The 27876-nt window shown below is 36.6% G+C and overlaps 2 pseudogenes; one reads left to right on the forward strand and one right to left on the reverse strand.

Moving 5' to 3' along the window:
* Positions 1-4503: 4503 nt before the first annotated feature.
* On the reverse strand, positions 4504-16389 carry LOC124975683 (5'-AMP-activated protein kinase subunit beta-2-like; annotated as a pseudogene).
* Positions 13682-15087, forward strand: LOC124975684 (adenylyl cyclase-associated protein 1-like; annotated as a pseudogene).
* Positions 16390-27876: the final 11487 nt, after the last annotated feature.

Consider the following 27876-nt stretch of genomic DNA (forward strand, 5'->3'; position numbering starts at 1 on the left):
AAGTTTTGAGTCAATTTCAAATTTTTTTTTATCATTATGGTTTAATTTTCCTGTTTTTTGAATGCTTCATTTTTTATTAGATATCAGATATGGTAAATTTTATCTTTTTTGGTGCTAGGTATTTTTGTTTTCTGTACATATGTTTGAGCTTTGTTCTGTGATGCAGATATGTTGAAGTAACTTGATCCCCATGACTTGGCATTTTAAGATTTAGATTTTGCATTAGTTTTTCTATGACCACTGTGACAAATCACAGCAAATTCAGTGGCTTAAAACAACACAAATTAGCTTACATTTCTTTGGTTCCTAACTCCAAAATGAGTCTCTCTGGGTTAATATTAAAGCTTCTCTTTCCTGGAGGCTCTAGGATAGAATACATTTTCATAATTTCTAGCTCCCAGGGGCTACCTACATGGCTTGGTTCATTATCTTCTTTTTCCAAATTCAAAGCCAGAAAGTAGGTCAAGATCTTTTCATATCACATCACTTAGAGCTTCTTCCATTTATAGTTGAGTCCAACTGAATAATCCAAGGCAAACTCACCATTTCAAGCTAACCTTAATTCCATCTATAATCTTAGCTACACTTTGACATATAAGCTAACCTAATCATAGATTTTGGAAATGAACACAAAGATGTATTTGGAGGGTCATTTTTATGCCTACTATCAGCATTCCATCTTGAGAGAAATGTTTCCTACTACTAATGGAAAATCCTCTGTTCTGTACTCCATATTCTCAACTTAGGCAGTTCAGTAGGCTGGAAATTCATAACTCAGAAATTTTCAGTCATAACTCAGAAATATTCTCAGGGTAGTAAGCTGAGGTGCTCAATTAAAGGGTCCACCTCATTTGTTTCCCATATTTCAGAGGTCATAATTCTTCATTGCTTGGTATTTAATATCTATGACAGTTTGAATGTATCTCCCAAAAAGTATGTTAAAAAATTAAATTCAATTACAGTAAAATTAAGAGGTGATTAGGCCATGAAGATTCTGCCTCATTAATAGATTAAAACTGTTACTGTGAGAATTGGTTTATTATCATAGGAGTGAATTCCTTATAAAAGATTGAGGTTGACCCTCCACATGGGATGACATAGTACAAAGGCCCTGTCTGATACTAGCCCCTTTTTCTTGACTTCCCAGTTTCCAGAAATGTAATAAATAAATGTTTTTTTATGTGTATGTGTACATATACATATATGGTATGTATATGTGTGTACCTGGGATTGGATCTAGATGTACAAGATGACTTCTTGGCAAAATCCTGAATCTTCAGTATTCTGGTACTGCTGCACAAATAAACTAAGAAAATGTCTGAAAACTGTTGGCTCATACACTGTGTCTGGATCGTTGTTTTTGGTAGTGGAGTAAATCTAGTTGATGTTATTTCATCTTGCCTAGAAATCTTCCTAGTAATTTTTGATTGGCTGTCAATCATGGTAGCTCTTTACCATGTTGAGAGGTGGATATTTTTTGATTCTGACAGGTATCTTTGAGTTTTGTTCCCCTATTCAGTTTGCTTCTTTGAAAATATTATGGGAAGTTCTTTAGCTATAATACTCTACCTTACTTTAATACTTGGAAAATGTTTTGAAACCATATGCTTCAGTTCAGTCCCTTTGCTTTAATTAGTCTTTAAGACCTTAGCATTATACATCATTAAGAGAATTTACTCTACTTCTTATAAGATTTTGTGGTGTCTCTCTACACTTCCCATATAGTAAGTGTCCTTTGGGGGATAACCCATTGTCTAAAGTTCCTCAAGTTTCCAACTCACCCTCTATTACCTAATACTTTTAGGAGCTTTATTACCTTAACAGATATCCTCTGACTAGGCAAAGGTCATACACAGTCCCGACCCATAATCAGCAAATGGTCCCAGAGGATAAAATGACTATTGATCTCAGTTCATCTTGGACAGTTCTACTTTTTCTCCTGAACTTTTAGTTCATCTAGTTGTAGTTGCTACCACAGTTCTCTGCTGTATCTGAAAATAAGATGGTACCCTCAGAGTCCTCTGAGCTCAGACTAGCTCTTGATCTGGTGGATCTCTGGATTGTCAACTCCTTTTATTTCAACTATAGATACTCTAACTGTAAATCACTCTCCCAGACAATCTACAGAATGCAACTGTACTAATTGGGGAAGAGAAACACCACCTTCAGGTTATCACAAACTTTTCCAAATGTTTGTGTGTTTAAAATGTCCTTAGCCTATCCAAATTCCCTTTCTCTTATTTTATAAGACCCTGTTAAGGACAACACTCATGCCAGTGTTCAGTTCTAACCCCCAACTTGTAGTTGTGACCCAAAATTAAAATTTGTAATTGATAACAGAAATCCCTGAAAATAAGAAGAGCTGTAGGGTCACAGTTCTGAATTATCAATGGGAATGGAAATCAGAATTTCCCCCCTTAAGATCCAGGTACACAGGCCTGCAGTAATCTTTACTCCTTCACATACCCAATATTTTTACTTGATCTTCTCAAAAACTGTCACTATTAAGCACTTTGGAAGCAGTAGTGAAGGGAAATTAGATCCCAAGTAGTAGAGAAGTATGTGAAAAACCCCTGGGGGTCTTAAAATACATAGCATATTACCTTAGGCCTTCTGATTTCTGACAAAAGGAAAACTCAAGACAGGATCTTCTTTAAGAATATGAATGAGTGCATGAAAAGTGCTAACTGGACAGAAAACATGAAGCAGTTCATCTTCAGTCAATTTAAGTGCCCTGGAGTCAGGGGATATTGGCAAAGGCAGGTGGCACTCCAGAACTGTATATGTGCTGCTGGATGGTTACCACAGAGGCCAGAGCGAATGGGAAAGAGAGATTCAGAGTGTCCCTGAACCACCTCTGCCATTGGTCTTTGTCACTACAGGAGAAGTGGGGTGGGTTTAGAAGGGATAAAGCAAAAGACCACAAGTCAAGTAGACCAGAAAAAGATGCTTTAGAAAACATAAGCCAATTCAAGTTTGGCCTTGATGGAATCATGGGTGTCATTTTTTTTTTCATTAGCCAAAGGACCCAAGTCAATGTAATTTAGAAACCAATATATTTTCCTACCTTCCCCCCCATACTGTATTATTCATCATAAATTATCTCAGGTTAACACTTTGACCAGAGTATGCTGACACATGGTCTAAATATGACAGAAAGTGGGTAAAAATTCAACTTTGTTTGGGCATGGTGGTGTATGCCTATAATACTAGTTAGTCAGGAGGCTAAGGCAAATTCAAGGTCAGCCTGGGCAACTTAGCAAGATCCTGTCTCAAAATTAAATAAAAATGCTGAGGTGGATCTCAGCAAATGCCTAGCATACACATGCCCTGGATTTGAACCCTAGTAAAACACACCAGCACACACAATCCCAGCAAAAATTTTGTAGAAATGAGTAACTAGTCAAAGAAAGACCTATTTGGTTAACCTGGCACGATGATGCAGAGGATATAACATGGAACTAGGATAAGGAGACTTAACCTCAGTCCTTTCTGTTAATTACTAGCAATTTGACCTTCTCTGAGCCTTAGTTTATCTATACAACTGGATTTAAAAATAATTGCTCACAAGGTAATTTAAAGTGAAATTCAAAAATATATTTTTAAATTTTCTATATTACCGTACAATCTATTACAGTCACTCTACCAATGCTTTCCCTAATCTAGCTACAAATATCTAAAAAAATAAAAGCAGTGTGACATGCATGGTGGTGCATGGCTATAATCTCAGTGACTTGGGAGGTTGAGGTAGGAGGACCACAAGTTAAAAGACAGCCTCAGAAAATTTGTGAGACCTTGTTTCACAGTAAAAATAACACAAAAAGGGTTGGGGATGTGACTGGATCTCGATGCTCTTATCTGAAATCTTTGGAGATGGAGCCACTGAATCTGTATGCTCACAAACTTTCCCAGGTCATTCTGATCACGATCAGCTTAGTTTAACAGTCACAGACCTATATAAGTTTATTCTAACATCCTGACCACAGACATGAAAAGATAGAACAGAACAGAAATTTTCATCCCAGAATCTAAAATAACAGAGAAAGCAAGGAGGACTCTAGAGCTAGAGGGGACAGGGCAACTCTGGTCACATTTCTCCTTTACTTACTGGACAGGACAGAAGCAAGCATTTGGGTATATATGACAGTGGCACCTAAAAGTAGCTAAATTCCATATTTAAAATGGGAGAAAGAAGTCTTACTATTACATTCAAGTATTCTTGGAACTAGAAGCTAAACCTGACTTTCTGCAACTGATGTCTTACTGCTATGAACTCAAATAAGTAGGTGGTATAAAGGTTCTAACCACACAAAAAGAAACTGGGAAATAAAATAGATCGTTCAATCACTGGACAAGTCAGTTCACCAGAACACAGAAAGAGAATGAAATTAAAAACAAATGACCCACTGGCTTAAAAGTAAGTTCTTCTTAACCATTACTGTCACCTTCAGGTAAAATGAAGTAGCTAAGCAAGTAACCACTGCACAACATGTTACCCCTAACCTTTCATATAGCTGAGATGTGAAGAACCAAGGACACCACTCGCCTTAATAGAAAATGCATAGAGATGGTTCAGTATAACATGGGTGGGCTCATGAAGTAAGATTGGATCACAGTAAGAGACAAAAAAAAAAATTAAAAAGAATAACATTAGTTATATGGACAAACCATCAACTTACTCTTTCTCAGAGCTTTCTGGGACTGTTAAGAACACCTTATCTTTACCTCCTTTCAATAGTGTATCCACTCCAGTATGTATCAATAATACATTATTATTTCAGAAAATTTGGAAAATTCTCACTTCATGGCAGAAACCCTAAGCATTAAGATCTGCTAATCCTAATAGAACTAAAACAAAAATCTAACCTACAATGACTGTGGAAGATTTGCATTAAATGGCAAAAGTAATCTTAGTGAGAATCAATGAGAATAAATACAGAAGTCAAATATATGCAAACAAAAATCGTAACTCTTTTGTATATCCCCAAATGATAAGTATTCCTTATTTTATGTTGGGATAGAAATCTCAGAAATTGGTTCTAGAATACACTGTGGTCCTGATTTTTTTCAGGAATTATAAGCTTTGATTATAGTTCCTGAATAAGATAACAAACCAGAATTGATAAAAGAAGTCTATAGTGCTATTCCTATGTATATGATTTATAATCTTAATATACCTTTATAATAATCCCAATCTCTAGGATTACTGAATTTTGGCCAAATTAATCCTACAGTTGCCCAGATCCTCCAGCAATATTCTCAGGATACTTACAGAAATATTAGTGTCCTTCTTAAGAATAAATTTGAGTAGGTGAGGAAGAAGGATGGGTGGGGATTTGAATCTCTCTTCAGATCAAAATACATTCATTTCTTGACAATAAGACCCAGGGGGTGAGCTGGAAAGATCTAAAAGATATTTCCACAAATATGAGCAAAAGTACAAAAATTAGGACAATGCACAGAAAAATACATGGCCACTAATATTAACTGTAGAAGTAATGGATCATAACTTTTAACCCATTGGATCTATGAGTGTCAAGTAGTCAAGGGAAAAGTTGCCTAACATGGCAACAAGATTCCATGAAGAGGAGAGGGGGTCATGGACTTGAGCTAAGGAATAGCTACCCTATTTATCAGCTTTACAACCTTGTGAAATGCCTTTACCATAGTCACTTTCCTCATCCATAAAAATAAAAAGAATCCTTGCCCTACTTCCAATGTTATTGAGGAAACTAAAGAGATAATGGATGTGAAGAGGCCTTGTAAAATTTCAAGCAATGTGAACAAATTAGATTTCATTTCCCCCCCACCCAAGCTACACATAACAAGTTTACAAATTCTAAGATTTCTGATACTACAATGACTGCAGCAATAAGAACAAGAGCTATGTAATACTCATTAGGGGATTGCAAATCAAAACCACAATAAGATGCCATTTCATACTCACTAGGCTGGCTATAGTTAAAAGGACAAACTAATGAATACTGGCAAAGATGGAGAAGTTGGAACTTTCAAACTATGTATTTCCATTGCCAGTGGGAATCTACAATAGCATAGTCACATGGGAAAACAGTCTGATAGTTCTTCAAAGAGTTAAACAGAAATTTACCATGTGACCCAACAATTACATTCCCAGGTATATATCCAAGATATATGTGCCCACATGAAAACTTGTATGTTAAAATTTATAGTACCAAAAAACAGAAACAATACAAATGTCTATCAACAACAAATAAACAAATGGTATGTCCATACCATGAAATATTATTGTGTCATAAATAGATACATGTTTCAATATGAATGAACCCTGAAAACATTAAGCTAAGTGAAAGAGTCTAACAAAAAAAATGAATAGACAAATTCATAAAGACAGAAAGTAGACTTGTGGTTGATAGGAGTATGAGACAGGAAGGAATGGAAAGTGACCACAAATGGGTACAGGGTTTCTTCTGGGGATGATGAAAATGCTCTGGAACTAGTGATAATGTAACACAACTCTGAATATACTAAAACTTATGAAACTGTACAATTTAAAAGGATGAATTTTATGGTATGTAAATTATACTTCAAAAATGGAAAAAATAATGCATCCTAGAAGGAAAAATTTAAAAATAAAGAAAACTGATTTTGTTTAAAGATTAAAAAAAATGTTTTATAGTCTCCAATAGAAGATTATAATAGTTCATTTAAAGAACTGATTTCAGTTAAACATATATGAAGCAAAAGCAAAAGTAATAAATACAGTGATATTATACAATATCTTAAAATCTTTCCAAAGCACATCCAGTTATTATGTCATGTAATTCACAAAACAATGCTGGGAAGTACACAGAATAGTTGTTTTTTAATTTCCTTATCATCATCATAATCATCCAAAAAAATACAAATTGATTAACTAACTGGCTACATTAAACTTAGTGCAAATTAAAACAAAAAAAAAATGTATTCTAAGGCTTACCAGAATGGATTGGGAAATTAGGTGAAAGAGGGAAGTGAGAAATATCAAAAGTATACTGGTCTTCTCTCTGTATAGTTATGATTGACTATCATTCACTACTTGCTTTGCCAGAATTATATAATGCAAAAATATAGTTATCAGTGGCATCATAATTTAATTTGTTATCTTTAAACCCTTTTAAATATCTGCCCACCAGTCAAAAAGAATGTCTACATTAATTTTGAGAGCTTATATAATGAAAACATTATCCAAAATTTCCTAAATAATTATTATACTATGCAGTTTTAAAAACATGTCACTCTTATGCCCTGTGATTATTAATATGTTCCACTTCAGGATTGTGATTGCTGAGAAACACTGAGTCCAACCCCTGATTTTGCTGTTATGGAATACAAAACCAAAAGTATTGAGGGACTTGTCCACAATGGTAAAACTACTTAGTAGCAGAAGTGGGTTTTGAACTCAAAGTGAGAAGAATACTCAGCATAAATACAGTACACAGTTCCTTACACAGGGATAGATCTTACTGTAAAGTAGCAAAACAGTAATTATGAATGTGGTTTGGAGAATATTTGCATTTCTGACATAGTAAATTAAGTAGAGATGAAGGTCTTGGAAAACATAATATTATAGGAAACAAAAGGGGCTGGGGATATAGCTCAGCTGGTAGAGTGGCCTTGCAAGCACAAGACCCTGGGTTCAATCCTCAGCACTGCAAGAAACAAAAATGAAAAAGAAACAAAAGTACATAGAGATCTTTTCCCATACCAGGGAATTTTTTAAATAAAAATTATACAAAATTTTGATTATATGCAAAAGAATTGCCTGATATTGTGTGTGTGGTTTTTTTTAAGCTACTTTTCCCCAATGACTACTATACATAGGGTCTCTTAAAACTACAGCACTGCCAACTAATTTATCAAACAGGCAGATTAAGTTGAGGCAGCTTAGTAAGACAAACAAGGTACATATAGTCTCTGCTGGGTGACACCACCAAAGGTCAATGGAAATCTTGAAATATTACTAGAAAGAGTTTTCAAACAATAGGCTATAGCCCACTAATGGACTGTAAAAAATACAATAACAGCCATGTGCTGTGGCACAGGCCTGTAATCCCAGTTACCCAAAAGGCTGAGGCAGGAGGATCTCAAGTTCAAGGCCACTCACAGCATTTTAGTGAGACCCTGTTTCAAAATAAAAGGGGTTGTGGTTATGGCTTAATTGCTTGGGGATCTCTGAGCTCAATTTCAGTACCAAAATAAATAAATAAATAAATATTTTTAAAAAGCAGAAAAGATTACATCACAGGGAATAAAGGCAAACATTATACCACATATTACACTTCTGTATATCTGTGTATGTGTGTATTGGGCTGCAATGCAAAATAAATGTCTTACTGTAGATACATGGTTAAAATTTAAAGTACGCTAGACTGATATTTTTTGGTATAAAGAATAGGATCTAAATGTTTACATAAGAAATATGTGCATGCATATAAAGGATTCAGAAGATTCCTGAGGAGAAATGAAAATAAAAACAAAATTAAGAGATTACTTTCGAGAAGGAAATTTAAAAACCACTTCCATGTTACAAGAAAGGCAGGGCAAAAGAGAGAAAATATTATAAAATTACTTTGACAAGATGTCTCAGAGCTTTCCATAGACTCTATTTTTAAAGCATCAAATACCTCAAAATTGGATTTCTTGACATGGGTCAAATTGTATCATGTCAATCCGACTGGTAACCATAGGCTGAAACAATAAGCAGAAAAAAATTCTTCTATTCCCTTTTCAAATCCCTGTCTTCCACCCATCCTCCTCTCTATGTCTACTAAAGGTTACAAATGATCACACTCAGCATCTCCATCTTTTATCAAGAGGAATCCTTTAGGGTAAGGGAACTGCTACCATCAATTCAGAAAGCAATGATAGTTAAAATTAGGCTGCTAATTCATGGTGACCTTTGGAGATCAAAGCCTTACCTCTGATGGATCATGAACCCACTGTCCAACTACAAAAACTTGTATTGGTTCTCTCCCCACAGGAATATCCAAGATGGCAACAAAGTCATTATGACTGTAGAAGAAAACAGAAGGTCAATCAAGTTCCTTTAAGAAGACAGAATATAGAAAACCAAGTGGTAATTATAGTATTATAAGAATGACTTCCCATAGCCCTAAGCCATTGTGTCCCTTGTGTAAAAAATAATGCATACATCCAATCTCTTTATCTATATCATCTTGGACATGTTTCCAACTCTTCCAACAACTTTGGTTCTTAAACCAATGCCTAGAAAAAAATAGCAATGATCTCCCAAAATGGTTCATCTTGGTATAACTATTTTGCTGTAGCAGAACAGATCCCTCACAAGTATAAGCATCTAAACAGATTTGGGATATAGGAGTACTTAAGGTCCATATTTTGGTGAGCCAATACTGGAAAATGACCTATGTGGTTATCTGTGCCATTCTAATAATCAGTTAATTCATCATAGCTCTGCAAGTACCACATAACACCACCACCTCAGATCTTATGGTGCATTTTGCTTTAGTGCAGAAGTCACAGCAACAGATTCTGTCAGTTACAGGCTTTCTCCAAGCAGAGAAAAGATCTGTGTAACGCCATCCTAAAGAATACACCCACAAAACTATTATAAATTCCCTTGAGGTAATAATATTCTAAGTGGTAAAGCATCTGACTCACATTGAGGTTAAAAACAATGCCGTAGATACTAAGTGGTCACAGAATAGGACATATTCCAAAGAAAGTATCTAGTGGGTGGAGATGGGAAATCTAGCCTGTTCACTCTTATTAGGAAGAATAACAGGTCAGGGTCTATTCCTGGACCCCTCAGTATCAACCAAAACATTTATCTTCACCTCTTAATCAGTAAAATCTTGTTGTTCCAGTTGTTGAAAGACCCAGAAATGAAGACCTCCTTGCCTCTTTCAGACCAGTGGATAACAGTAGGCTGGGCCTGCTGAGTGGGCTTTATTGACTCATTCAAATCCCACTGCCATAATACAGTTTGTCCCCAGGGAACTGTAAGAAGGATTAGATTATCCATAGAATAAATTGTGACCCAAGAATTCTTAAAAAGATCATTCTCCTTCTTAGAGTTGAGAGGGGTGCTAGGTTTCAGTTAAGGAAATAAACCTTAAAATTAGAATAAATCAGATTCTTACAAACCATATAAAAAGAACTCATCTGGAACCAAAAGTGGCCAAATGTCTTATTCTCAAGTGCTGCATAAATCATAATCTAACTTTTGAGTTTGCATATATTACTTACCCTTTCAGAGCCTCAAGATTGCCCTTAAAAAAAAGAAAAGAAAAGGAAAACCCTACTCCCTACTCCCTATAGTTTAATTCATAGGCAGGCAATTATAACACACTTCTGAGTACCTCTTCAGGGAGAGAAAAAAATGAAAATGAAAGATGGCTATATTTTTAAAATTTAAGTCAGGTATGTACTTTTCACAAGCAACTATACACAGCTCTCAATTATCAACTGTAAATAAAGTTACAGATATCAAACTTCATAAAAAACTATAAACTCTATTTTAGCTAATAAGTTACACAAAGAAGGGACATTAAAAATTTAATATTAAAGTTCTGGGGAAGTAACTTAGTGCGAGAGCACTTGCCTAACCCATGCGAGGTCCTGGGTTAAAGCTCCAGAACCACAGATTAATCAGTTAATTAATTAAAATTAAAAAGATCATTTATTTTATAAAATGGAGAAATAGTGGGTGGGAATGTAGCTTAGTGGTAGAGGACTTGACCTGGCTAGTGAGAGGCAGTACTAGAACAAAAAAGTGGTCATGAAATCATACTTGCTCACCTATGACTGGCTTATTCTATTTGAGATATAGGAATGCAAATTTTTGCATCTCAGTGAAAGACAATAAAAACATTTTCTTTTAACAAAAATAATTGTAGAATCAAATAAAGTTTGCAGGATTCTGAAAAATATTAACTCCTTAGTTTTTTTTTTTTTTTTATTACCATCCCTTTAGACCAGTAATTGGCAAACTGCAGCCAGTAAGCCAGGTACTTTTATAAAGTTTTTACTGAAAAATAGCTACACTTATTTATATACCTATTATCTACAGCTGTTTTCATGCCATTGTGGAAACAGTTGTGAAAGACTGTATTATCTACATAGTCTAAAATATTTACCATGTGGTCCCTTACAGAAAATATTTGCTAAGCCCTGCCTTAAGCTGGTAACAGGTAAAAAGGACTTTACACTGTTAAGTAAATATATTACCAAACAAAATAAAGTGCATTAAAAAAAAGACTAGCTTATTTACTTAGGACTTTTGTGTGTGTGGTGGTGGTGGGGAATGGAAAAGTCTACTTTCCATACTGTCTCTCACTATTCCTCAAAACTACATCTGAGAAACCAGGCACATGGTCTAAAATAAAATTCAAGGTCTGGGGATGTAGTCCGGTGATAGAGCACTTGCCTAGATACATTAGGTCTTGGGTTACAACCCCAGAAGCACAGATTAATTACTTATTTAACTAAAAGAAAGAAATTATCTGATAAAAGAAAACTGAAGAGCTTTTACAATATTACAAGGAATTAGCATTAGAGAAAACCTAGTATCCCTATTCTAAAAGCAATGCATTCTGTCTGGCTGCATTAGACAGAAATTTTTGCATATGACTAAGAATAACCTAAGATTCTGATTCAGATATAGGATCTGGAATCTATTTTTAAAGTCATCCCAGATAAGACTGTGATTATGTTAACATAGAGAAAAAATCTCAACTTCTGAGGTACATCATAATTTGTTATAACATCTGGAATTTACTTCAAAAAAATTGGTGGAAAATATTGGTGGAGGAAAAGTAGATTAGGGTATGGATAATATACATTCATTCATGCTTTGATCAATCTCTAAACTTGGTGAGAGGTACACAGAGTTCATTTATACTGTTCTCCCTAATCTGTAAATAATTCAAATTTTCCATAAAATATTTAAACAAATCTCAGGTGGTTCCAATATATAAATAAGATTGAGAACCATTGAATTAGTTTGCTGAAAAAGGCTGGCATCCAATGGAGGCCCCACTGCCACTGTTTCTATCAACTACTTTACAATTTAGGATTTTTTATTTAGAATCTGAAAGCCATAAACTACTAATGCTCCAACATTTGGAGCAAAGACATTCCACTTTTGACATGACATTTCTGTGGCAGGATTTGAATGCAGCTGTCTAGAAAAAAGGTTGATTATTTTAAGTAAAACAGAAGAACCACTGATAAAAGAGGCAAAACAACAATTAAAATTATAGTTTGAAGAGACTTTAGTAAAATACAGAGGGAAGAAATGGGTAGGTCAAAAACCCTTGGATTTGGGTGGGACCATAAGAATTATATGAACAATTTTCTTGTTTTCCAAATGGCAAGATTTGAGTGAGGGAAAGAATGATTCAGAATAGACCTCAATTCACCCAGAACAATTTGGCTTTAATCAGAACTCCAATGGCTTCAGTCATGGTTTGACAAATACAATGTACTTAAATCCTGATTCATTGATGTAGGAAAGGGGCAAAAATACAATGAGGTCAATCACCTTGGGAAAACTTTAAAGAAGTAAATACAGATGGCTGAGTAGACAAACCACATGATGAGGAAGAAGTTCTGAAGTGGGAGAGGAAAGAAAAGAATGGAGAAAAATTCCTATGAAATGCCCCTTTCAACCACTCTTATTTATCCCTCTATGATGATGCTCTCAATTGGGATCCAAAAATATAAACCATAGCATCCAAATTCCATGTACTACTGCTGTGGCAAATAAAACTAATTTCTCTATAAAGTCTCAAACATATACCCCAATTGCCTCAGTCCCTCCATTTTTCTATTTCACCCCTGAACAGCCTTTCAGAAAGAATTAAATGTATTTATGCTGACACTTCTAAGTTATTAGAAACATTATGATGGTAATCACATTGCTGTCAGTTCCATCTGTCCTTTCTGTCGGGAAGGGGGACACAATTGACCTCTTCCTGTAACTCCTTCAATTGAAAGCAATGTTTTCAGGGAAGCAATGAATTCTTGCTTTTAGGTTAAACAAAAATTTTGATGAACTACTGTGGAGTGGAGCTACCTGGAAATCACTGGCTCTCCCACTTGAGAAGCTGGCCTGAAAGCACAGTCACCACAACTACAAAATATAGAATAAAAACTGAATAGTCAACTAAATGATGCCCTTTATTGATTTCCAAGTCTAGGCACAAATATTCTAGTTAACAAGTGGTATGTGCTCACAGTCATCCCAAAGGGGAAAAGGACCCAAAGTGCAGAGTTCCTATAAGAGCAAAAAGGATCCAAACAGAAAATTCCAGGAAAAAATTTCACTTAGCTATTTCAAGGAAAATGTAAGCAACTGTGCTAGGGCCAGTGGCTCAAACAATCTACCCCCTCAAGTTTTCCACCAGAGCTTACAACCTATAAATTGTTAGAAGAACCAAGGATGGTGAGGGTGGGGGAGATGTCTATGGTTCCTGCCCTAAATATGTGTCTCAAGGCTTGGTCAAACCACCAAGAAAACAAGAATTTCACACATGCCTTATATTGAGGTGGCATCACAAGAAGAATTTATGATCCAATGCCTCCCTCCCCAGAATATCCCTTTAATTAAAAAAAAAAATTCTTGGAAAGTGACTGAGCACAGTCCTGAGGTGAGGCAGAACACTTAAGGTGGTACATTATGGCTGACATGCAAAATTTGGTAGAAAGATTGGAGAGGGCAGTGGGCTGCCTGTGGGCAGCATCCCATACCACTGACATGAACCTATGGTATGGAGACAGTCCTTCAAAAGGAGCAGCTCCATATGTGCAAGCATTTGACTCACTGCTTGCCAGTCCTTTTGCAGAGTACTTGAAGATCAGTAAAGAGATAGGAAGAGACATGCAGAAACATGCAGAGGAGGTCCACACTGGTCTGAAGTTAGAGCAAGCTCTCCTGGTTACAGCTTCTCAGTGCCAGCAGCCAGCTGATAATAAGCTTTCTGATCTTGTTGGCAGATCCAAGAAGTGATAACTTTTCGGAAGAAGGATGGAGGCAGCAAGTTGTTCAATCTCTTGTCTGCTGTCAGTGAAAGCATCCAAGCCCTAGGTTGGGTGGCTATGACTTCCAAACCTGGTCCCTATGTGAAAGAAATGAATGATGTTGCCATGTTTTATACAAACCAAGTCCTCAAGAAATATAAATATATGGATAAGAAATATGTGGACTGAGTCAAAGCATACTTGAGTATATGGGCAGAGCTACAGTCTTATATCAAAGAGTTCCATACCACTGGACTGGCCTGGAGCAAAACGGGGCCTGTGACAAAAGAACTGAGTGGATTGCCATCTGGACCCTCTGCTGAATCTGGTCCTCCTCCTCCCCCACCAAGTCCACCTGCACCCCTAATCCCCACCTGTTCAGACTCTGATGACTCTGCTTAATGCTCAGCACTGTTTGCACAGATTAATCAGGGGGAGAACATCACATATGCTCTGAAATATGTATCTGATGATATGAAGACTCACAAGAATCCTGCCCTGAAGGCTCAGAGTGGCCCAGTATGAAGTGGTCTCAAACCATTTTCTTGTCCCAAACCAATCCATCTCCCAAACCAGCCACAAAGGAGCCACCTCTCCTTGAACTGGAGGGCAAGAAGTGGAGAGTGGAAAGTCAGGAGAATGTTTTCAACCTGGCAATTGATGACACAGAACTGAAACAGGTGAGCTTACACATACTAGTGTGTCAATACAACATTGAAAATCAAGAGCAAAATTAACTCTATTATAGTAGATAATTGTAAGAATCTTGGTCAGGTATTTGATTACATGGTGGGCATTGTGGAAATAATCAATAGTAGTGATGTCAAAGTTCAGGTAATGGGTAAAGTGCCAACCATTTCCATTAACAAAACAGATGGCTGCCATGCTTACCTGAGCAAGAATTACTTGGATTGTGGGATAGTCAGTGCCAAATCTTCTGAGATGAATGTTCTCATTCCTACAGAAGGTGGTGACTTTAATGAGTTCCCAGTCCCTGAGCAATTCAAGACCCTATGGAATGGGCAGAAGTTGGTCACAACAGTCACAACAGAAATTGCTGGATAAGCAAAGTGCCACTGGGTTCTTTATTCTTTCCCTTCACACCATGGGATGAATCTGTTATCAAGATGGTTCTTTTCTAGTTTTTCTCTACCTTTCTGCTCTTAAACTGTTTCTCTGCTATGAGAAACCCAGCTACCTGCCTTCACTGAAATATACCACAGGTTGAGATTTTGGGTGGGATAGCAGGTCAGTTGATCTTCTGCAGGAAGGTGCAGCTTCTCCATATTGGCACAGCCACACTGCCAGTCCATTCTTAAGGAACTGCAGACCTGGACTGGTGCAATTTAGCTTTCAACTTTTGGAGGTTATTCTTCCAATACACAGTCCTTTGGGAAGAATAAAACAGTCCCAGGAATTAACAGTGCACACGAGTTAATTTTTTTTTCTAACAAGGAGCATGGAGGTAGCAGAAGCTGGTGTGATTCCTGATACTTCTTCTAACCAAACTAATTTTTCACTGTTAACAAGTGAGGCAAGGGTTGCGTTGGACCAACAGCTGAGGCCTGGCCATCTAGCATTCCAAGCAAACTTGTTTCCTCTAAGCATTCCTTTGCTCTGCCTTCCATCCTGGGTCTGCCTCAATCATGAGACAGTAGTTTCTATGGTCCCAGCTGCAGTAGCAGTGCTATGGGTCTTGTAACCTTTCTCTGAGATTCCTGCCCAGCACCTTCCTATAAAGATAACTTTAAAAGAAAAACACCACACCATTCCAAGGAATGGGGCACTCCTCCTCCCCTGCTAGGTGCATGTCATCTGCCTTTGCTGCCTCCTTTTGCCTGTCATGCTCAAAAACCTAGGGCTCCTGTCCAGACCCCTAAGCATAGGACTGAAACCTCCACTGCAAGCTGGTTTGGGGTCTTGATTTATATAAGAATCTTGCACAACATTGCTAATATAAATCTGTTTTCCCCTTTGGTACACACTTACCAAAATATGCAATTTTTTTTTTTTTTTTTTTTTTTGGTGGGGGGAGAGATTGTCCTGTGACTTCTACCCATTTCCTAAGGCCTGTGGAAACAAACCTTTATGTACTTAAAAAAATTCCCATAACCCAGTTTAGTGTGATGAAAAGAAGCCAAGGAAAGGAGGAGGAGTCCGGAAGCCAAGCAGCAGCTGTACCGCCATGGTAGGGGGCGCGGAGATGAGTATCTCGGCGTCCAGCAGACTAAAGACGCCTGAGTCGCTGATGCTCCCCACCATGGTCTTGTGCTCCTTGCCTGGGTCTTGGCTACTGTCGCCCTCCGCGTGTGCAGACTTGCTGCCATGTCGCTCCCCAGACACCTGGTCGCTGGTGGTGTTTTCCATGGTTGCAGCTCAATTTGGGGCCACTTAGTGCGGAGAGCTACACCTGGTGGGAAACAAACACCCCAGTGGCCACGTCAAGGGGACCCCGGCCCTGCCTCTAAGCCTGGGGACGAGGGAAGGGAATCCCCACCCCAGGAAACCGTGCCCCATGGTCTCCAACCTCCCGGCCTACAGGGGATCCCGCAAGTCCTTCGGGTCTCCCGCCGCCCCACTCTGGAAACCCGCCCTCGGGACTCCCCTGCAGTACCGCGCCTACTCCCGTACCCCGAGCACCTCCAGCATATGCTCCCTCTTCCCAGGAGCAGGGGAACATTGGCCGTGAGGCAGGCAAGGCCACCAATAAAGTTATTGAAATTGAAGCCACATCCCTGGCCAGGGATCTCGGTTTCCTCCTAAAATGGCTACAAGGCCCATGACTCAAGGCCGCTCATGCATGCTCCTGCTGCCCGCTACCATGGCTCCTGGCACACCTGCCTCTCTAGCTGCCACAGCATCAGTGGTGGTTGTGCCCAGGCTCCAGCACCACTTGGGGGCGCTGACAGCGACCGCCCCACGGGGATGCCACACCCGAAGCACCACAGCTGTGGTCCTCAAGCTGCCTGTGGAGTGGATGACCTGTGCAGCTTTCTCTATGACTGCCTCACGTGGCCTCAGGTGTGTCAAAACATTTTGTGAGATGCGTCTCTCTGAGCAGTGACCAGGAGAGTAATAATACCATGGACTTCACCTCTAGGCAGGGGGAATTAGAGGTAAAGGTTAGAGGCTGATACTGTGCAGAACTACAGGAAGGACTAGTCAGCCCGAATTGGAGTCCTGGGGAATAATTCGAGATGGAGTGTCTAACAGTAGATAGACCCTGACAAATTAGTGAATTTTTATAAGAAGGAGAATGCTCTTATAAACTAAGAAATAGCATTTTTGAATGATTAACAGTAGAAATAAACTCCAAGAGAAAGAGCAATAAAAAAAAAAAATTAGAAGGCACACAAAATTTATAAAAATGTCACAGACAATTCTAGGGTTGGGAAGAGTCCAAATTTTATGATAACGGGATTTATCATTCCCTACAAGAAACCTTTACTATTCAATATGTGTTATATATATAGTCCAGCAGCATTCATGTCTCACCTGGGAGCTTATTACAATCTAAGCAGGATCCAAGGTCCAATCCTCATGTACAGAACCAGAATCTGCACTTTAACAAGTGTATTTTAAAGTGTGAGAATCACTGCTTAGACAGCTGATAACAGCATAGATCCAGATTTGATCCCATTTGTATGTACACCATGTACAGAGTAAGCTTTCAGTAAACATTTGCTAAGTGAAGAGTACAGGAATTCTGCTCACTGCATTTCTAACAAGATAGACCACTTAGGTGTAGTGATGGGGAAGGCAGCCAAACCTGGGGAACTCCAAGTCACACAGGCCATGGTTTCTGCATGAGTGGCACTGTTTGCTGTAAAGTTTGTTCTTGTATTATGAAGTTGAAAAAGTCTACTTGACATACTGCACCCACATTCTTTGCTCTCTTTCTTTATGAACTCATCTTCCTGCTATTGATCAAAAACAGTTTAAGGGAAGAGGTGCAATTTTACCACAACTGCTTGCTTACCCCTCCAAATACTTGACTGCCTGAGTACCTCCTTTTGATTATCCTTACTTTTTCCTTCTCACCTCCAATTTCTTTGTCTTTCCCCTGGGACTGACCTGGGATTGAACCCAGGCTTTATGTGCATGTGAGGCAAGCACTCTACCAACTGAGCTATATCCTGAGCCCTGCTTCTGTTCTCTTAGAGGAAGAAAAGCAGCAAGGTGATTAGCTGACTGAGGAGAGGAGAGAAGTATTTGAAGTTTGAACAGGTAGTAGGTGTGAAGTAATCAACTACAGTAGTAGGATAGAGAATTGACTAGGAAACCTAAATGTAAATGGCAGATTGTACTGAAGGTCTAGGTATGTTTGGTGGTTATGAATTTAAGACAAGCCAATCCTCCAGTGTGGTATTTTTGTCTTACCATATTTAGCTGTTTGGGTACAGGCATATACCAAAGGTAAAGTTTTTCCAAGCAGGTATGGAAAAGGGCAACAAAGGAGTTGAGAGTGCATAGTAGGGTGGGATTATAATGCTGAGTGGTGAATTTTAAACCTGTTGGGCGGGAAATGAAGAGAAGATTGATGGAGGGCCCAGTGGAGTCAAAGAACAGTTGGCTGATGGTATTAATTACCAGAGGAAATGAACTTAGTAGGTAAGAGGTGCTTTGGAGAATAGGATGTTTGACATTGAGATTTCAGTGATGTTGCAGTTATTAGCACTGTCTTAGATATGACCATAATTGTAGGTAGGTGAGGTGGATCATAAAATCATTGGAATAAGTTTACATAACTGAAAAATAAGGTGACAGAGAGTATTAAATTTCCACTTCAACATTCATTTTCTCTTCCTTTTCAATAACCTTGGTATGTTGCCTTTCTGTATAAAGACACATCTCTTAGCTTTCCTAGTAGCTAGATATGATTACATTCTTCCAGTGAAAGTTTCTATATGAAACTTTTAAAAAATATTCTTAAAAGAAAGGATGTGCCCTTACATTTCTCTTCCATTCTATGTGGATGTTCAGAGAATGGCTGAAATTCAGCAGTCACCTTGGACTGTGAGGTAGCTGAGAATAGTGCAGCAGAAAAAAAAAAAAACTATGGAGCTCTTATATAGCAGGTCTGTCTACCTCTGAACTTTTTTATATGACAGGGAAATAAGCTTTAGTCTTGTTTACATCATTTTTTGGGACTTTTCTATTATGTATAGCCAAACCTAATACTAACTAATATGTTGGATTGATGAAAGCTTTTACCTAGATACTGAAGTCAACTGCAGAAGTAGTTATGTTTACAGAGAAGGCACAAAGCTTGATACTAAAATATTTACAGAATGAAGGGGAGTAAATGGGTCTGAAAATAAGTACAATGAGGAGAGGTGGTGGTCAGTTCTTCAAAGGAGCAGAAGGATTTGAGAAAGGAAAGAGAAACAGCAATGAGGAACTCTAGGCAGCATGAGGAATGAAGAAGACATATACCCCCCACTTTGCTTTTTATGTTGATCCTGACTTTTTAAAGGACCTATTTGATTGAGTAAATAAATTATAGACACTTGTGTTTCAAACCACAACAGAATATTAGATACTGACTCAGATCAGTGATCTATTCCAGAATATCTTCTGAAAGACTATATTTGCCCCACACACATTTCAGTGTTAAGCACCCCTGATCTCCTTATTGTTTTCTTAAAGTGTTATTCACTATTTAAGTCATTAAAACCTTGATCATTTTTTATCTCCCATATTACATGTATTCATTCAACTAATTAATCTATGGATGCTTCACTGTGTTCCAGGCACTAAGAACACATAAATTGATTGCAAAGTATCTGCCTCCCAAGAGTTTACTAATTCAAAGAGGAACCATGTGAGAGAACTGTTTCCACATAGTTTGATAAGGATATTCAACACATGTGGTAAAAGCAAAAAGGAGCCCAGAACTTCATATTGGGGTTCAGGGAAGAGAAAACAGATGAATCTTGAAGATGATAGAGGTATTATTTAGCTGGAGAATTTACTGAAAGTACAACAAAAGAATATAGAGAAGCATGAAAAATCATGCACTTTGTGAACTTCCAAGTAGGTAGTCTAGATAATGTTTACTACTTCATTGCTATTAACCACAGTAACAAGGCAGGCCAAGTATTAAGTAATATTACCTTAGTTATGTATGAATTTTCCCTTAATAAAAAATTTGTGGAAACTATTGGCATGATGTTCTCAGATACAAGAAAATTTATCTAAGTGAATTGAAGAAATTGTCTTTTGACTTTTTATCACCATTTCTCAGTCAATACAATTACAAGTCAATACTTGACTGTAAGTAAAGGAGGCAAAATTTGTTATGGTAAGTTAGATTATATTTTATTAGATCAATTAATTTGAGAGTAATCAGGTAAACACATAGTAATATAAATGAATGTTATAGTTAATGTTCTTCCTCTAAGCAAATTCCACTATACTGTAGCTCTGGGTCAAATCTTGAATCAAATAAATACATTTTTATAGTAATTTTTAATTTTGAAATAGTTTTTCTTTTTTTTTTTTTGTGGTGCTGGGGCTTGAACCCAGGGCCTTGTGTTTGCGAGGAAAGCACTCTACTTACTGAACTATATCCCCAGCCCTTTTAAATAGTTTTGATTTCATAAATATTGCAAAAGTATTTCAGAGTTCTTGGACATACCACACCTAGTTTTCCTTATTGTTGACACATTATTATGGTACATTTGCCACAACTCATAAACCAACATTGACACATTATTATTAATCAAAATGCCTACTTCATTTATATTCACCTATTTTTAAATCAATCCTCTATTTCAGAATACCCATTACATTTAGATGACAGATCTATTTAGGCTCCTCTATACTGTAACAGTTGCTAAAACTTTCCTTGTTTTTGATGACCTTGAAAGTTTTGAGGTGATCAGGCAGTTTGTAGAATATTCCTCAATTTGAGATTGTTGATACTTTTTCATGGTTAAACTGGGTTTTGGTTCAGGGGAGGAATACCACAGAAGTAAAGTAACCTTCTTGTCCTATCATTTCAAGGGTACATACTGTCAGTATGACTTATCACTTGATGTCAATCTTGATCACCTAGTTGAAGTGGTATTTGTCCAATTTTTTCACTGCAGTCACTTTTCCCCCCCATTCCATATTGTAATTTTTGGAAGGAAGTTAATCTATTCAGCCCATTTAAAAAGTAGAAAATTGTGTTCCATCTCCTTGAGAAGAAAGTATCTATATAAATTCAGAATCATTTTGTATGGGAGAGTTGTCTGTTCCACATCATTTATTAATTTATTCACTTATTTATTTAATCATTTATTTATATCACTTTGGATTCAAGTATTTTTATGTCTTATGTTCTAATACTAGGTTATTTATTTTATTGTTCAAATTTTCCATTATATGATGGCTCCTATGTCCCTCTGACATACTTATTCCATTTCTGTTTTGAGCACTTTCTTACTCTCTGGCATTACAAGAATGCATTTTTCTTTGGTAATCATATTTAATATAATTGGAAATTTTTTTCATATATATACATGCATATGATCTTAATATAAACAGCAAAATATGAAAGTAGGATATTAGTACATATGCATCAATAACTAAGGCATCTTGAGTTGCTTTGAGTACAATATCCTATTCACATCTTGCATTCAGCTAGGCTGAAAAAATGAGCAATGATTTCTTTTTTGGTAGCCTTGCATAATAGAAGTCAAATCAATTAAAATCAAATCAGTTTAAAAATAAACACTTTAAAGAGGAAACTGGTGTGTTATTTGTGATAATTAGGAATTATTAGAGGATTATTAATTCAATACATTTACATTCTAAAAGAGAGGCAAGTTTATATTATAAAAGGAGAAAATTTAAGAGGAAACCTTCAATTTACTTTTGAACAAGAGTAAACTGCAGATCAAAAAATAATTGTTCTTCTTTAATAGATGACAAATCTCCTGTTTCATAAATATTAGAGAAGGAAAAAGACCAAAGAAATAATATCAACTTTCAGTACTCTAATTCTCAGGAAGGTGAAATGATAGGCAGCTGTCCAAATAATTATGTGATTAAGAAGTTTTAGCTCTCACATTTCTAATTCTCTTATGTGCATTCTCTTATCTCTTATTTGTAGGATGTCCTTTTAGTTGTTCAAATTTATCCTGTAGTTAAGAAATTGGCAGAAATCCAAACTTATAAACATATTGCACAACAGCTATTAATGAACATACACTTGACTGGTGCTTTCAGTACCTTTCCCTATGAAGTTCATCATGCTTGACAGCTGACAATTTCTCATGAACAAGAACAGAGCAAAATTTCAACAGATGAGAAAAAAGAATCAGCAGCAGCACTGGATGTAAACCCAAGTTCCTGCTTTCTATTTCTCTGCTCTGTTTTTGAGAACTACACTGTAGGACATAAGAAAAAGAGAAATTAGAAAAATACTCCTACATTTTAGACATAACCTCTTTGAATTCTTATTACTTAGATTCTACTTGAAGGAATGAGAGAAAATTAAAGTAAGAGGAAACTAAACACATTTGTAGTTCACATTACAATAGTTGGCAACTACCTATTTTCTAAACTAAAAATCTGATTAGATTCAATCTGGGAACTAAGAGAACAAAAAAGATAGGACAGCTACTTATAAAAAAATCCCGATTGTCTCAACCAAGTAGAACCCATGAGTTGATACTAAATTATTAAAACAACTTATGAGCCTAGAAAGTTGAAAGTAATTACTTTATTAAGAAAGTAAAGACATGTTGCTTAAGGAGAGGAGCAAATTGATCAGTAATCAGGTACATTAGTAAATAGTAAGAAAAACAAAATGTCTTATCATAGACAACTCTTTTAAGACCATTATTCCTCTTATCTCTCATAAAACATATATTTAGTTATAATACTAAAAATGAACAAAAATTGAATTTTTAATAGAAAATCAAATCCTATCAGAAGAATTACATGGAGTTGGCCATTTTTTAGAGATGCTGACTTAGGGTCGGTCCCCACCATAATATTTGATAATCAACATGCTAAGGACATAATATAAAAATGACTAAAGGGTCCCTGAGCTCACAGTCTAGGAATTATTGGAAGTAAAAGGTGACAGATTAAGAGAGTAAGGGGGGATGAATCAACACAAATGAAAACTCAGGATTTAATTATACAAAAGAAAGAGGATCGATGCTTCTGAAAGAGAAATAAAAGTAATTTCTGGGAAATATGAAACTGAGAGTTGTTCCATCTTGTTAGGTTTTGAAGCCATCTCTAGATTGAGTTTCCCAATGAAATCCAGGACATTGACAATGGGACATCTAAAATTAAGCCACAATCACTGCAAAGAAAATAACAGCTAGCATAAACCTGTCCATTGTCTTTGCTGAAGCTGTGGAATTACTCTTTCCAATTACTCCTGTCTTCATAGGTTTCCTGATATGATCATCTGTGGCCAAGATGGTTTTTCAAGCCCCATTCCTCTTTCCAGGGACCTATAGATGAAACTGGGCTGGAGTATAGGATCACAAAACTAACTGTAAGACCAGCTTGGAGTCAGTGAAGGCCAGAGAGAGTAGATTAGGCCTGACTCCCACCAAATCAGCTGTTTCTTCCATGCTATCAATGTAGTCTCCCTGAATGGTATGACATTGACTTTCCATGTACCTAAAAGTAGAGAAGATAGAAGCCATGGCCTATCAACAAGGCAATCAATTAGATAAACAATCAATCAGTGATTTCTGAGTGCTGATATTGATTTTACATTGGACTATGAGCTGTAGTAAATAGTGAAGATAAGGTGAAATTTGTCACCATCCTTAAAGTTCTTACAAATCTACTAGTAAGAGATAAAAGATAGGTATACATGTAACAGAACTCAAGGGTTTTGCTAAATATTGTGGGTTTGACTGCTAAATAGAAATGTAAAAAAGGGCACTTAAAAAAGGACTATAATAGACCCTTGAAGGATGTGAAAGATATAGATAAGATGAGAACAAAGAAATGTATTAAAATCAGGGAACAGCAGCAAAGTGAAAGAATAAAGCAGGAATGGGTCAAAGAATATTTATGGTCATTGCCTAAATTAGTAGAAAACAAGAATGGACAACATTCCAGATTCAAAAGACTCTGATGAGAAAGAGGGAACTCACCATAAATATTCTCAAACATGGGATTCTCAATTATTTTATGAGGGCAGTTGTGGTGGGATAGCAGGTGTCCACAGATCAGGGCTTCCCAGGGAAAATGTTAACTTGGAATCCTGAAAGAATGAGGGATGGTGACTTATCCTATAAAACGAAGTGGCCCTCAAGACAGAATCAAATGGAATGATTATACCAAGTGCAGATTTGGAGTGCTAAATAGACTTTTTCATGGGAAAATGTGGTGAAGAGTAAAATATGTGGAAGAAGTGTGACTAGGAGACTTTCACTTGCTACATTCTATAATGAAAAGAAAGAATAACAGAACACAAAGGAAATAAGAGGAAAGTCAAATTAAGCTGATTTAGGGATCCAAAAACAAGGACAGGAAAAAATGATTAGAAAATAAATTTTAGGTAGAATTCTTGAGATGGAATTCCAAAGGAGCTGATAGATTGTCAAGTGGTACTTTATCAAAATGAGACTGGAGTTTTGAAGAGGTAAAATAGGAAAGAATTTGAGAGCTTTCCTTTCTGGAGATGATATTAACTCAAGTGTTTGTATGTGTACATTTATTTATCTTATGGTAGTAGGTCAAGACCTGGAGTTTTCATGAAGGTTTCACAAAAGGATTCACTAGTTCCAGCCTTGCAGGATTGTTATGAGGATTAAATGAGCTCTATGTACATGAAATGTTGAATGTAACTGTCAACCCTTAATAAAGTTCATATTATATCCTTGGGGACTGCTTATATTCAGAAGGTGGTGGGACAAGGATAAATCAAAGGAAAGAGAGTAGAAAAGTCCAAATAAGAGAGTTTAGTGCCAGAAAAGAAGGGAAAGAAAGCAATCCAAGGGAAAACATTTAAAAATGCCAAGCTCAGTAGTGAGAAATTGGAACTTGGTCATGGATGACCTTTAAGAAGAGTGTCAGGAGTAAGGAGGCAAGTTTAAAATACAGGGATTCTGGGAAGCAAAGGGAGATGCCTGAGAACATAGGATGTAGAAACTTTAGAAGCTTTGGCAATGAAAGAAGTGAAGAAAATAGGACAGCACCTGGTAAGGATAATAAGATTAAATAAAAAAATTACTTTCTCTTCCTCCAAGATAGGGGAGTTATGCTAGTATTGTCAGTGGCAGAAAACCACCATTTTGGGGCCTTCAACAATTAATTTCCACTTTTTTCAAATAAAAACAATCTTGGGATTGAGCTCAAGTTCAGACTTCTGAATCACTGTGTTCACCAAAGCCCTAAGCAGCCAGCTGATGTTATTACCTTACTAAATCACATGGACTTTTCATGCTCTGAGCCACTGTAAACTGCATGATAGCCAGCAAAGCAGTCACTTTAGATTTATAAATCTACTTAACAGATTTGAATTTATCATTCATTCAACATACTCTCCCTTCCTTTGTCAGCTCTATTACTACTTCAAGTAATTCCTCCCAAAATAACATACCTAATTTTTTTCTCCATGAGTTTTTTTTTTCCTACCTAACTTTTATTTTAAGTCCTGAAAATAGTCTTTATACCCTTTTGTTGACTTTTCTCTCCTTTCTCATCCACATTGAAACTGTTAGTACTATTTTCGCATTCTGTTGTCACAACTATTGTTCACTTTTTCTCAAATTAACAAGAGGAAACTTAAATGTAGTAAAACATTGTTTGTATTATGAAATAAGTAGAAAAGTTTACCATACATCATTCTGGGAGAATTTCTTACCCCTTTGTCATTTCCTCTTGAGGTTTAGTTATATCTGCCATCATTTCACTTTTGAAGACAATTTCTTTAGCCCTAAAGAAAAAAAATTAAAATTCAAGTGTAAATTACCTCAGTAAAAATAACAAACATATTAACAATTACTGTGTTATGGGGAATTCAAAGGAATATAGGATAATTTTCTGTACTCAAAGAGATTATAGTTTACTTGATTACTTGATCCTGCCACCATCAAAATATATTAAGTTGAGCATGCTTAATCAGAAAAACAGAAATCTTAAATGTTCCAAACCCAAATACTCTTTGAACACTGACAAGATGCCACAAGTAGAAAATTCAGCACATGACGTCATGTGATAGCTCACAGTCAGAAAACAGGCACACTAAAACTATCGTATAAAATTACCTTGTTGCTATGTTGTGTAAGGTACATATGAAAAATAAGTGAATTTCATTTTTAGATTTGGGCTCCATCTCCAAGATAGGTCATTAGGTATGTGCAAATATTTCAAACTCTGAAAATACATGAAGTTCAAAACACTTCTGGGTCCTAAGAATTTTGGATAAAGAATATTCACCTGTATCAATATGTGTAGCTCACTCTATTCTGCTTTGTCTTAATATGTTTACTGTACTCTTCCCTCCAAAAAATACCTGCCTCCTCCCTAACATAGCCTTTGAATTGGTAAATGAAATATGGACACAAGGAAATGACAAATGGTCTTAAAAGCACATGAAAAATGAGATACAAGGTCAAAAGGCAAGTTGGATGTGGTGACACAACTTGCAATCCCAGCACTTGGGAGACTGAAGTTGGAGGATAATTTGAGTCCAGGGGTTCAATCAGGCCTGATCAATGTAATAAAAAATCATCTTAAAAAAGGGAGGGGACTGGAGAAATAAACCTACACAGGTATCTTAATAACAAAGATATTTTATACAATGGAGAGTAAGGGAAGTAAACACAAACTCTCAATCATATTTTATGCTAAAGTCCTACTGAAGGTAAGCCTCACCTTCTATCCTCTTTTATTAGATAGGAGTTTGCGTGGAGTGTAAGGCCAAGGGTAACTCATAATACCCAATCTTGACAAATAAATTGAAGCATTAATGTACAAACAATTCCTGTACTAGGATCTAACCCAAAGGCATGGCTACACAAAGGCAGAATCACATTTAAGTCCACATAAACAACTCTAGCTCAAACATTTAGACTTTTACCCAGATATATAGCCTTATGACCAGATATGTAGGCACTATGCCATGTAGAAATTTTAAGCCACAATCCTAAAGTGTTGTTCTATAAAATTCTGGTATGTAGAATTTCAGAACGAGATTGTGTGTTACTCATTCTCATCCTTCTTTCTACAATGCAATATCAAGTGATCATCTCATTCTTCTTTAAATGTCTCTGTTCTTGGAGATCTCACTACATTCTAAGGAGATGATAAAATTGACTGCTGTAATTGTGGGAACATTATTTTTTGTACTGACCCCCAAATCTACTTCTATTCCACTTTCATCATTGGAACTAACTCTTCCTTCTGGAGCCACAGAATTGAATTTTAACACCAGAAAGTTCTTAAAATATGTGAAAAGAACATGTCATAACTACTTTTAAGTCTTCTCATTATCAGGCTAACCATCACAGATTCCTTATATAACAGGTTTTATGTTCTCTGTCATTGTAGTTGCCCTTTTCTGGGCATACTGCATTAACTATCCTGATATGCTCATCCTGAAACACAGAAGTCAGAAATTCAATACTCAGAGCTTACTGTTTTTTGATGTGTTTTCTCAATTTAGCTACAGAATTTTTTACTTATAAATCAATAAGGAAGCATGGGAATGTTTCCTTTGAAGTTAATCATAGGTCTTTTAGGATGCTCAAAAATACATTTTGAGAGCTTATTTCCAATTACTTCTTATAGGGTATTCATAGAGGTGATATCAAGAAAGTTCTTGGCTGCAATGCAAGAAGTTTATATTTACTGTAGGCTATAGAGAACCACTGAAGAATTTTA

The sequence above is a fragment of the Sciurus carolinensis genome, unplaced genomic scaffold, assembly GCF_902686445.1.
Source record: "Sciurus carolinensis unplaced genomic scaffold, mSciCar1.2, whole genome shotgun sequence".
Lineage (NCBI taxonomy): Eukaryota > Metazoa > Chordata > Mammalia > Rodentia > Sciuridae > Sciurus > Sciurus carolinensis.